This window comes from Staurois parvus, unplaced genomic scaffold, assembly GCF_062004578.1.
Source record: "Staurois parvus isolate SC_StPar_1 unplaced genomic scaffold, SC_StPar_1.0 ptg001091l, whole genome shotgun sequence".
NCBI lineage: Eukaryota > Metazoa > Chordata > Amphibia > Anura > Ranidae > Staurois > Staurois parvus.
In genome coordinates, this window is record NW_028318887.1 from 794,954 (window position 1) to 805,056 (window position 10,103).

A 10,103-nucleotide genomic window follows, 5' to 3' on the forward strand; every position below is an offset into this window, starting at 1 on the left:
TCTGTACTGGTTAAATGAAAATTGTACGATTTGGTATTGTACAAGTTTTCACGCTTCTCCCTTCGAATAATTTCAGATGAAAACTGTATAATAATGATCAGATTATCGTAGGATCACTTTGAAAGAGGTATTATTTGTATGATTTTTTGATCGTGTGTACTAAGCTTTACCAGCCAGTGGTTGCATATTTTTTAGGTGTTTTTTCCTTTATTTTCACCTGGTAATCCAATGAATAGCATTTCTTGTCCTTTCATGTCTACACTTTATCTTTGAAAGCAGTCATGATTCTCACATGAGCTGGACCTCAAAAATATTTGCTTTTGTTCATCTCTATTACATGTTGTATTGATGGGACTACTAGGTCACACAAGAAAGATAAGGCTGTTTGTGATTTATTTTCAGCTCACAGTATACATGGACACTAACAAAATTAAAAGTAATGCAGCCATCACATGTCTAATCTGAAAAATGTTAAACTGTTGTTTTGGCATTTAGATATGCTTTAAGGAGAGATAAGTTAAATTGAAATAATATATTGGGCTATGTCAATTTGTAATTCAAGAAATGTGAGCATGAAAGCATTACTTTCTGATATATATATTTATTTACTATAATCAGAGTCTTAAAATTGTGGAATTTAATTTGTGGAAACAAAGCTAAGACAATGAGTAAATGAAGCTTGACATTAGGGAATTAGCATGAACTTTTTTTTGACAGGATGTGTTGGCTACAGCTTTAGCATTTCAATCTTCTCTTCATTTTAGAATACAGAGGCAGGTCAACTGTTACTCTTGCTCGATACACTTGTGTCATCTTCTATTAATGATCAGACTTCTCGAGTCACCTGGGAAAAGAAAGCAATTGTTCTTGTCCTCATGTTTTTTGGGAGGTAGCTAGTTCATTACTGTCACATATCCCATTTGCTTGTAACCATGTACAGAACATTTTGTACCATGCATAGGCACTATAGGTAATGTAAGTAGTGTACACATATATTTCTCAATGTCCTAGTAACCCACATTTTATAAAAATTGCAACTCATGCATTGAGGATGTATGTCCAAATTGCATGTGAAATTCCCTATGGCCTTGGTTGAAAATTGTTGACAATTGGTTTAGTATTGAGTACATAACAATGCTCACTAGAAATGTATTACTTTCATCCATATTGGAACATAGAAAATGAGAGAGAGAGAATGAGAGAGAGACTCAAACGTAAGCTGCATAACTATACAGTCTTGTTTCATGATAGTATCCTGATTATTTTTTGTGAATAGCTATATTTAACCACTTCCCACCCCGCTGCTGTACATGTACTGTGGTGGAGCGGCACACTCACGTATATATAGTTGACTGCCCTCTTCCAGATCTGCAGGCACTTGCATGAGCGCCCCCTGCCAACCCGTGCGGTGATCGAACACAGCACAAGTTTGACAGTTGATTTCAGTCAATAATTTTTGCTAAAGTCAGCTGATAGGCTGTGTCCAATAACAAAACACAGAACTATGTCTACAAAACAGATCACCTCCTGCACATGAGTGTGATAGTCTGCTAACAGTTCTTCATAAATATCTGCTGCACAACACAGGGCAGGAATAATACTTCAAGCCTGGGTTCCCTCTGAGGACAGGGGAAATCCTGAAACAAACTATAAAACATAAACAAAAGAGGGTGCACCAGCCTAGTGCATTGTCCCATGCTCATTTATTAGTAATTTATTACTAGCCCACAATAAAATATACTTACAAACCATGTGAATATATCAGCACATCTGTAGCCAGTAATCCATAAGATTTAGCATAATCCAGATCACAGGAGAATTTCACCAGGATCTTAGCTGTCTTACGCATTTCAAAGGCTATACCGTCTTCAGAGCCAGTACAAGTTTGGCAGCTGATTTTTGCTGAAGTCAGCTGATCGGCTGTGTCCAGTCACACACAGAGTTCTGGGAACGGCTGTGTCCAATCACACACAGAGTGCTAGGAACAACAATCTGACTGTTTTCCCCCTGCAAAGCAGAGATTAAACTTTATGAGGAATTTTTGTTTTTTTATTTTTTTTATTGAATATGTTTTATAACAGAAAGTAGAAAATATTGTTTTGTTTCCAAGCTTTTTCAGTCTTTTTTACTTTATATAATAAAAATTATAGTGCAAAAAAAACCCAGTAGTGATCAAATACCACCAAAAGAAAGCTTTACTTTTGTGTAAAAATAAATAAATAATTATATAAAAGTAATTTGCGTACAGTGTTCCATGACAGCATAATTACCAGTTAAAGTAGCACAATGCTGAAGAGAATAAAAAATGCTCTAGTCATGAAGGGGGTTAAACCTTCCTTAGGTTAAGTGGTTAATATAGTGTATGTATATACTGTAGGTCATACATTTCCCACAGAATAATTGTTGGTGGGGTCAAGTGGTTGGTACTCAGGTGGGAAGAATGGCACACAAAAGTCTAACGCAGGGTTGTAAAATTAATATTTGGGCAAGTGGAAGATAACAGGTAACAACATTATTAACAACAGCAATCACCAGTACTTTGTATTATGTCTGTGCTAACAGTGACAGCTACTGGTTGTTTCCATGCTGTAGTTCCAGAAAATATGGAAACAGCGACACCCAATACAAATTATGTTACGTTAAAGCAAGACACGCTTGTATATCATGTAATAATAGCAGTAAAGTAGTGGTATATTGGTGTACAAGGTATTGTTTAAGGACTGTACAAAATGTACTCTGATCAGCCATGACAAGTGTTTAATGTTTGTTAAATAAAGACTGACTGTGATTTTAGAATTTTGTTAGTATTAGTTTACTTTTAATGATCCCTACAAAGTCCCAGCCACATGTTTGTTTTTTTGTAGTTGAGACCACAGAGAATGCTGGGCAAGCAACCTGCAGCCAGATGGGGGACCAAGCACTGTCACAGTCAGCATATAGTATGCCACACCACAGCCTAATAGCACACAGCTTCTCCAGGAGGCCTATCTACCTCCTTAAATAACCTTGGGGTATGTTTGCAATGGGTGTTTAAAACTGCCCCATTTGGTAAACGTGATCAGTCCCCAAACATGCTGGCAAAAGTGGGAAAAAGCCAGAGAAACATTTAACTAGAAGGATTTCCCACAATTCAGAAAGCACCTCTATAAAACTCCAAGCTACTAGTGGCGTATATCACAGGCAAAGGTTGTACCCCACAACTCACTCATGTCTGTACTGTGCTTCCCTTAACCTCCTTGGCGGTATGATTCTTTCCGATTTTTTGTGCTGAAAGCGGTACCATTTTTTTGCATGGAAATATGTAGTTTTTTATTGTAGGCTGTAATTTTTAGGAATAACTCACTGAAATCTGTACGAACAAGAGTCTATTAAACATTCCGGATATGATAAAATTTGAAACACGAAATCATAAATTATAATTTAATAAACAATCATAAAAAATAATAATATAATAATAATAAATTTAATTCAATAATATAATCAAACCAAAAACACTGATATTTAAAATACAGAGGCAAATTCGCACATCGCTGAGTGTCTGATGACGAATTTTTCAGTGTCTGATGACGAATTTCCCCACGAATCATTATCACTCAATTCTGCAAGTGGTTCTGATTTACTATCGCTGTTCTAAAACCGCTTTTGACGTAAAGGGACGCTTTTTGGACGCCATGGACTTTTCTAAGTTTCCAGGCAGAAAGAACATTCAAAATGCAGGCAGGGCACAGGACAAAGCAGTAGGGACAAAATATATGTGAAATGCATTGAAACAGCAATGACAGCAAAAATGACATTTTTTAAAAATTTAAAATTTCCCGTACGTCCCGACGTCACAGGGACTGGAACACAGAAGCCGGATGCCGGCATCAGCCGGAGGAGATGGCCGGGGACGCTGCAGGGGACACATCGCGGGAGCAAAGGACAAGGTAAGTGCTGCAGGGACCCCCAGAGCAACGCCGCATGGTAAGCCCGAGTGTAGCTCGGGGTTACCGCTCTTGGTATAGAAATTTTACCCCGAGCTACACTCGGGATTACCGCTACGGAGGTTAACTGTGCCACCTCTATTTATCTGATGCTTTGGTGCCCAACTGTTGCTGTTCCTGGGTTATATCACTCTCCTGCTTCATGGCCTGTTGTTCTTAAGTGTCCTAGTTGCTGTCTCCTGTCTTCTCTGCACCAGCACACCCAAGTTCTGGTATATCTGGTTATGCATCACAGGTACTCATACTACTCCAACACCCTAACTGCACCTGTCGCACCACCCAGGGGGTGCCTAGGCCCAAGAGGTGTAAGAGAGGCCACCCTCATTATCTCAGATACGTGGCAGGTTGTATAATGATATCAGGATGGCCCAAAGGGTCTTGATAGTCAAGTATTTGAAACTGACTGAAAGTACTGGTAGTAATATGCACTTGGCTATATAGTAACAACTGTGTGTCACATTCCTACCAATGTAAGCCTGCAGGTCCAGGCTTGTTAGAAAAATAATATTGACAACTCTATCATTGGGACTAAGAACACTCTATAATGTTGGTCTTAACAGCTGGATTCCTGTGTACCTCAAAAGCATAAGATTAATGGTGAAGGTGGAAACCACATACAATCCTCAATAGTCATTTAGGTCTCATGCGCACTGCAGCTGTCAAACACCTGTTTTACAGGCATTTGACATTTTTTCTGCCCCTAAACACCCCTCTATTTTAGCCTGTGTCCATCCAAGCATTTAGAGGCATGGGCAGAGGCGTAACTAGAAACTTCAGGGCCCCGGTGCAAGAAACTATGAAGGGCCCCCTGTACCCAGGGCTCTTCCCTCCAGGCTAGGGTTGTCATCTTTTTTTCAAGCCAAACCAGAAAACACTTTAGTGGTGTAGAATTGTTTTTTGTAGTATACACTATAGGATTGTATAAGACCTGGGACAACTTTGCGCTGCACTGAACAGTGGATGTGGTCAAATTGAGTTAACAGTGAGAGGGGCTTATTGGGGCATAGTTGAATAAAACAAAATCATTCTTGTACCCATAAAATATGCTTAGAGGGCTGTACCACAAGTAAGAATTTTAGACTCAACACAATCATTTTTACATTTCTGAATTTGCAAGAGCTAATCATCCCGGCACATACTGTAGGATCGGCCCGACCGTTTAAGCTGAGCTGTGCATGCGCAGCTCAGCTTACATTCCAGGGATTTCTGTGAGCAAGAAAGAAGGTGTAGTTTAATGCATGTCTCTTCTACAATAAAAAGCCTCCCTGCTTACAACATGTAACAACGAACTTTAGATACACTTTAAGACACAAGCTTTGGGAAAAATATAATTTAAAAAAAACAGAACTTTTCTGAACACCAAAATTGCACTTGGAAGAGGGAAGACAACATGACGTTTAAGCTGAAACTTATTTGTTTAATATCCAACAAACTTTATTGCAATCAGTTCAAACTTACAAAGCCAGACTGTAGGAACAGACCTTCTCCCGTTCCTTCGGTGTGTTTCTCCCAGGCAGGGGCTTAAGGTGGCCATACACTACACAATCTGATTGTACAATCTCCTTAGACTTACAAAAACAATGTAAAGCAAAGCAACATCTATAAAATGCATTGCATTTGTATTAAATAAGCTGTCTCTTACACAATTTAGTTGTTGGTAGATCTACAGCTGATTGTATAATCGGATTGTGTAGTGTATGATCAACTTAAAGCCAGCCATAGATTATTTATTTGAAAGAAAATCACTGGATTCCCCCATCAACACAGTCAGTGTTGATGGGGGAATCCCACCCTCAGAGCTATTGTGTTCTCCTGGCAGGTGGGTGCAGGGAGCCTGTTTGCATCTATAGTAAGCACTATGGCAGCTGTCAGAGTGGAATATGTGCCATCTTTGCCATCAGCAACTAAAATAACACCCATCATTGTTGTCACAAAAGTAAGCCCCATAGTTGGTGTCAGATCCCCCTCCACTCCCTTCCTATAAGGTGCTGCATTCCATTCCCAAGCTGACTACAGTGATGTGGGCTAAGAGGCTGTAGCACTATGGAGTCTGCAAGCAGAAGGGAGAACTATAGCTCTGCAATAATGCCAGAACGTTCTAACCCCATGCAGACACTATAGCACTACAGACCCCCAGCCATTTCCATGCACCCACCCCTCCTCCCACCTTCACATGAGGCATCTGCATTACAGCACAGAAAAACAGACCTCCTGAACCTCCGTGCAGTCCCGGGCATTCTCTGCTACACACAGGGAGGGGGCATGGCTGAGCCGAGACACACGGGGAGGGGTGGAATCCCTCTTTCTTCAGTAAATACAGCCACCAGGACCTAGGAGAGCTCTGTGGAGTGGGTTGTGACTGCGGGAAAGCCAGGAGGGCAAGGAACACAAGTGATAGTGAATGAAATCAACATGGCAGTTTCATTGGTTCCAGCATCGCTTGCCATTTATGGGCTGCCGATGTGACTGGAGGTGCTATGGGAAGCTTTGACAAGTTCTGCAGAAGCCTTCCTGCCATCCTGGGGTGCTCCCACAGTGGCAGAACGACAGGACCCAGTCGCAAATGCGACCTTTGCAACCCTGGTAGGTAGTTCTGCCACTGAACAGGGGCATTTAGGGGCAGTAATCTGAATGCACCAAAATCGCATCCAAGAGAGGAGCTTTTGGGCAGAAAAAGCCCCACATGTCTAAACACATGTAAACTCAGCTATACACATCTAAACGCTAGGTGTTCATTTCAATGGCCAGAATAAATAACTATTCTGGCCAATGAAATGAATGAATACCCAAAAGCTTGATACACCTGAACTTATGTAAACATCTCTAAACATGTTTGAAAAACATGGCTTTAGGAGGGTTTTTTAATACTGCTTTTCTACTGTCCATAGAGAAAACCGTTCAGAAGAGCAAATTATGCACAAGGCCTTATTGTTAAAATCATCAGCTGTATCAAACATCCATATCTGTAACATAAAGTTCTGTCTACAATAAAAACGTTAGTTGCACTAGGATCTCCAAGCGCTCTCTCTTGTTTATCATGTCTTCATTTATTTCAGGTACTTATATAGCGCTGTCAATTTACACAGGTCTTTACATATATATTGTACATTCACATCAGTCCCTAACCCTCAAGGGGCATACAATCTAAGGTCCCTAACTCACATTCATATACAAGGGCCAATTTAGACAGGATCCAATTAACCTACCAGCATGTCTTTGGAGTGTGGGAGGAAACCGGAGTACCCGGAGGAACCCACGCAGGCAGAACAAGCAAACTCCAGGCAGGAGGTGCAGTGGCTGGGATTCAAACCAACGATCCTAGTACTGCCAGGCAGAAGTGCTAACCATTTAGCCACTGTGCTGCCGTGCATCCCGTTAGATGTCCAAGATCTGTATTGACCCTTATTTCTGAGAGCAACTCTTGACAGACACATTAACCCTTTGGGGTTGAACTGAACATTTACATTGAACATTCATAGCAGGTCCTATGTGGCACAAATAAGCTCAGCCACTGTAGAATTATGTGTGTTTCTATACTGGATAGCGGCATGACATTTCTAAATGCCTGTTCTTACCATGAGTTCTGGACAGGCATCTGACTATCCCAAAACCCACTTTCAGGCATAAATCAGTGAACAAATATTAAACTGTCAGTAAAGCTGCGATAACTCTGGCAACTCTTAGTCACTTACCTTTTGTGCATTAATGAGTAGAGCTCAGACCCCATATCATAGTAGCCAGTCTGGCATGTATTCATTGTCCAGCAGCACCCACTTTAGAGAGCCATGCCCTCCTGCAATGCTTGCACAGTGGATTTTAAACAATAGAAAAAAGCAAAGGGGGCATATATTTTGATATTTTTCCTAGCTATTTTACAAGCATTGATCCAAAACACAAAAATAATCTTGCTTTAACCCATTCGCTGTCAAGTCGTTACACTGTACTGACCTACAGCACTGCTTCCAGCTTCCTCTTTCTGCTACGTATAAGCTCATGATAACTTCAGATTCCACTGAACAAACCAATAGCTCTGATTAGTGGCTAATTAGCAGCTGAACAGAGCTATTAACCTAAAATATGATACACCTCCCCACCTGTCTCTCATTCTCTGCCTCTCACCTGCTGCTTCCTCTCCTCCACTTTCCTGTCTCTAGCTTCTAAGATGTCCCCCCACCCTTAGTACCCCTTTCCTTCACCCCCCCCAGCACCAATCCTCAACCCTGTGGATCTGCAATTACTGGTTTCCCTCTTCTGCCTCTCCTGCCAGCAATTGCATGGGAGCCACAGCCTAAAGGGTTAATCCCTGCCACTGTAATCCCCCCCCGTCCCTTTCCTGCACCACCCACAGCACTAGCCAATTACCCCCCTGCCACCCAGCCAGCATGATTCCCTGTGGCTCTTCATTTACCAGCTTTCCTCCTCTGCCTCTCTTGCCTGCAATTGCATAGACTAAAGGGATAATTCCTGTAGCTCTGAACCCCCCCTTCAGTGCCCCCCTACAGATCCCCTGCAGCCCCCCCCCCATGCAGCCCTGCTAGCTGGCATTAGCTCCACCCCCTCCTGCCGACTGCAGCTGCTGCCTGGCAGATCGCTGACTGTCAGGATGGAGAGCAGGGGGGGGGGGGCTGGTGTTTACCAGCCCCTTTTCTTTCCTGAATGAACAAAGTGACCAGTAGCAATCACTCTGTTCCTTCATCACTGACATGTAGCAAACTTTGTTTAATATGTTTCAGTTTGTGAATCAAGCATAGTGAACAGTGTTAACTATGTCAGTTCGTGAATGAATAGGAGTCTCTGTAAGACTCCTAGTGATTCATCTACAGTACAGTTCAGGCTGCAGAGAAAGGGACTGTCTTCAGGCCTTTCTCTGTCTCAAAAAAGACACCTGATGTGTCTCCAAAGCCCCCCACACCCCAAAAAAAGAAAATGTTAAAAAAAATTAAAAATAAAAATATACCTGTAAAAAAAAAATTGTAAAAAATGTTTTTAAAAACCTAGTAAGGGTAGATTTAGACATGCATCTAAATGCCACTGACAGGTGGTGAGGAAGTGAGTCGACACCTCTTCGCTATCTGATTTAACCTCATTTTTGCAACAAATGTGCTGAATTGCATGCAGCTGCAGAGCATTTGTGGCGCTTCCCCATTGACTTGAATGTGTAGTGATCAGTAGGCTGCATCACTGTAAGTTGAGTCAACTTTTCCAAGGGCGCAATGCAAAGCACAGCTGCCACAACATGTAAACACCTCTGCTTGCTGCCTATTGCAGCTTAAGGGGGGCGGTTGACGGACAGCAGGAATGCAGTTTAACTGCGTATTTTGCTGCCCCCCAACCACAAGTGTAAACAAGACCTAAGACCTTGTTCAAACAGAACATACTACAGCGAGGTTGTGTTTAGCTGCACAAGGATGCTCAGGTGTTCTGTGCATCCCCCTGCAGGCAGTCCCATTGATGTCAATCGAGACACAGTGGCTACACGGGAATGCACAGGTGTTCCATGAACAGGCTGAGTCTCGTTGGATTTACAATATGGATACCTTAGCACCTTTAGGATTAAATATAGAATTTGATATCAATTGTTTCATCAGTGATTATTAAGTAAGTGTGTGACCCTTTAAATTCCTCTATATAATCTCTCATTTGAATTATCTCTCTTTAAGCTTACATTAATATTATAGTATAAGTAAATATGCATCCATGAGGTAATTGTTATATATAGTATGGGGGGTGATACCTGGGCTAAGGGTAATGTTTGGTTGGGATGGCTGTTATCTCTAGGTACTTGGATGTCTATGTGTACATAGACATCCAAGCACATTGGATGTGCACATTGGATGTCTATGTGCACATAGGTACTATGATACCTATGTGCTGCTGGGTGAGGTTCCTTCAATGTATGTGTATAATCTATGGGAAAATGGGCGCTATAATCTATGTATTAATGCGGTTTTTTTCAATCATGTGTATTCATATTCATCTATATATGTATATTTATATACCGGTATATATATGTGTGTGTGAATTAAGGGTTGTATATGCAGTATGACCATAGGGTCAGTGTCTGTCCAAATATTGCAATAATTTGAGATCGTTATCATGCAGTTTTAAATGCTTCTTGTA

At 41.3% G+C, this 10,103-nt stretch overlaps 1 long non-coding RNA gene across 1 annotated transcript; it reads right to left on the minus strand.

Moving 5' to 3' along the window:
- Window positions 1–371: 371 nt before the first annotated feature.
- LOC149440326 (uncharacterized) lies at window positions 372–6,368 on the minus strand. Its single transcript, XR_016307674.1, has 3 exons — window positions 6,192–6,368; window positions 1,746–2,007; window positions 372–844 (listed from the first exon to the last, which is right to left on the minus strand). It is a non-coding gene; the product is annotated as an uncharacterized LOC149440326 (long non-coding RNA).
- Between the last annotated feature and the right edge of the window lie 3,735 nt (window positions 6,369–10,103).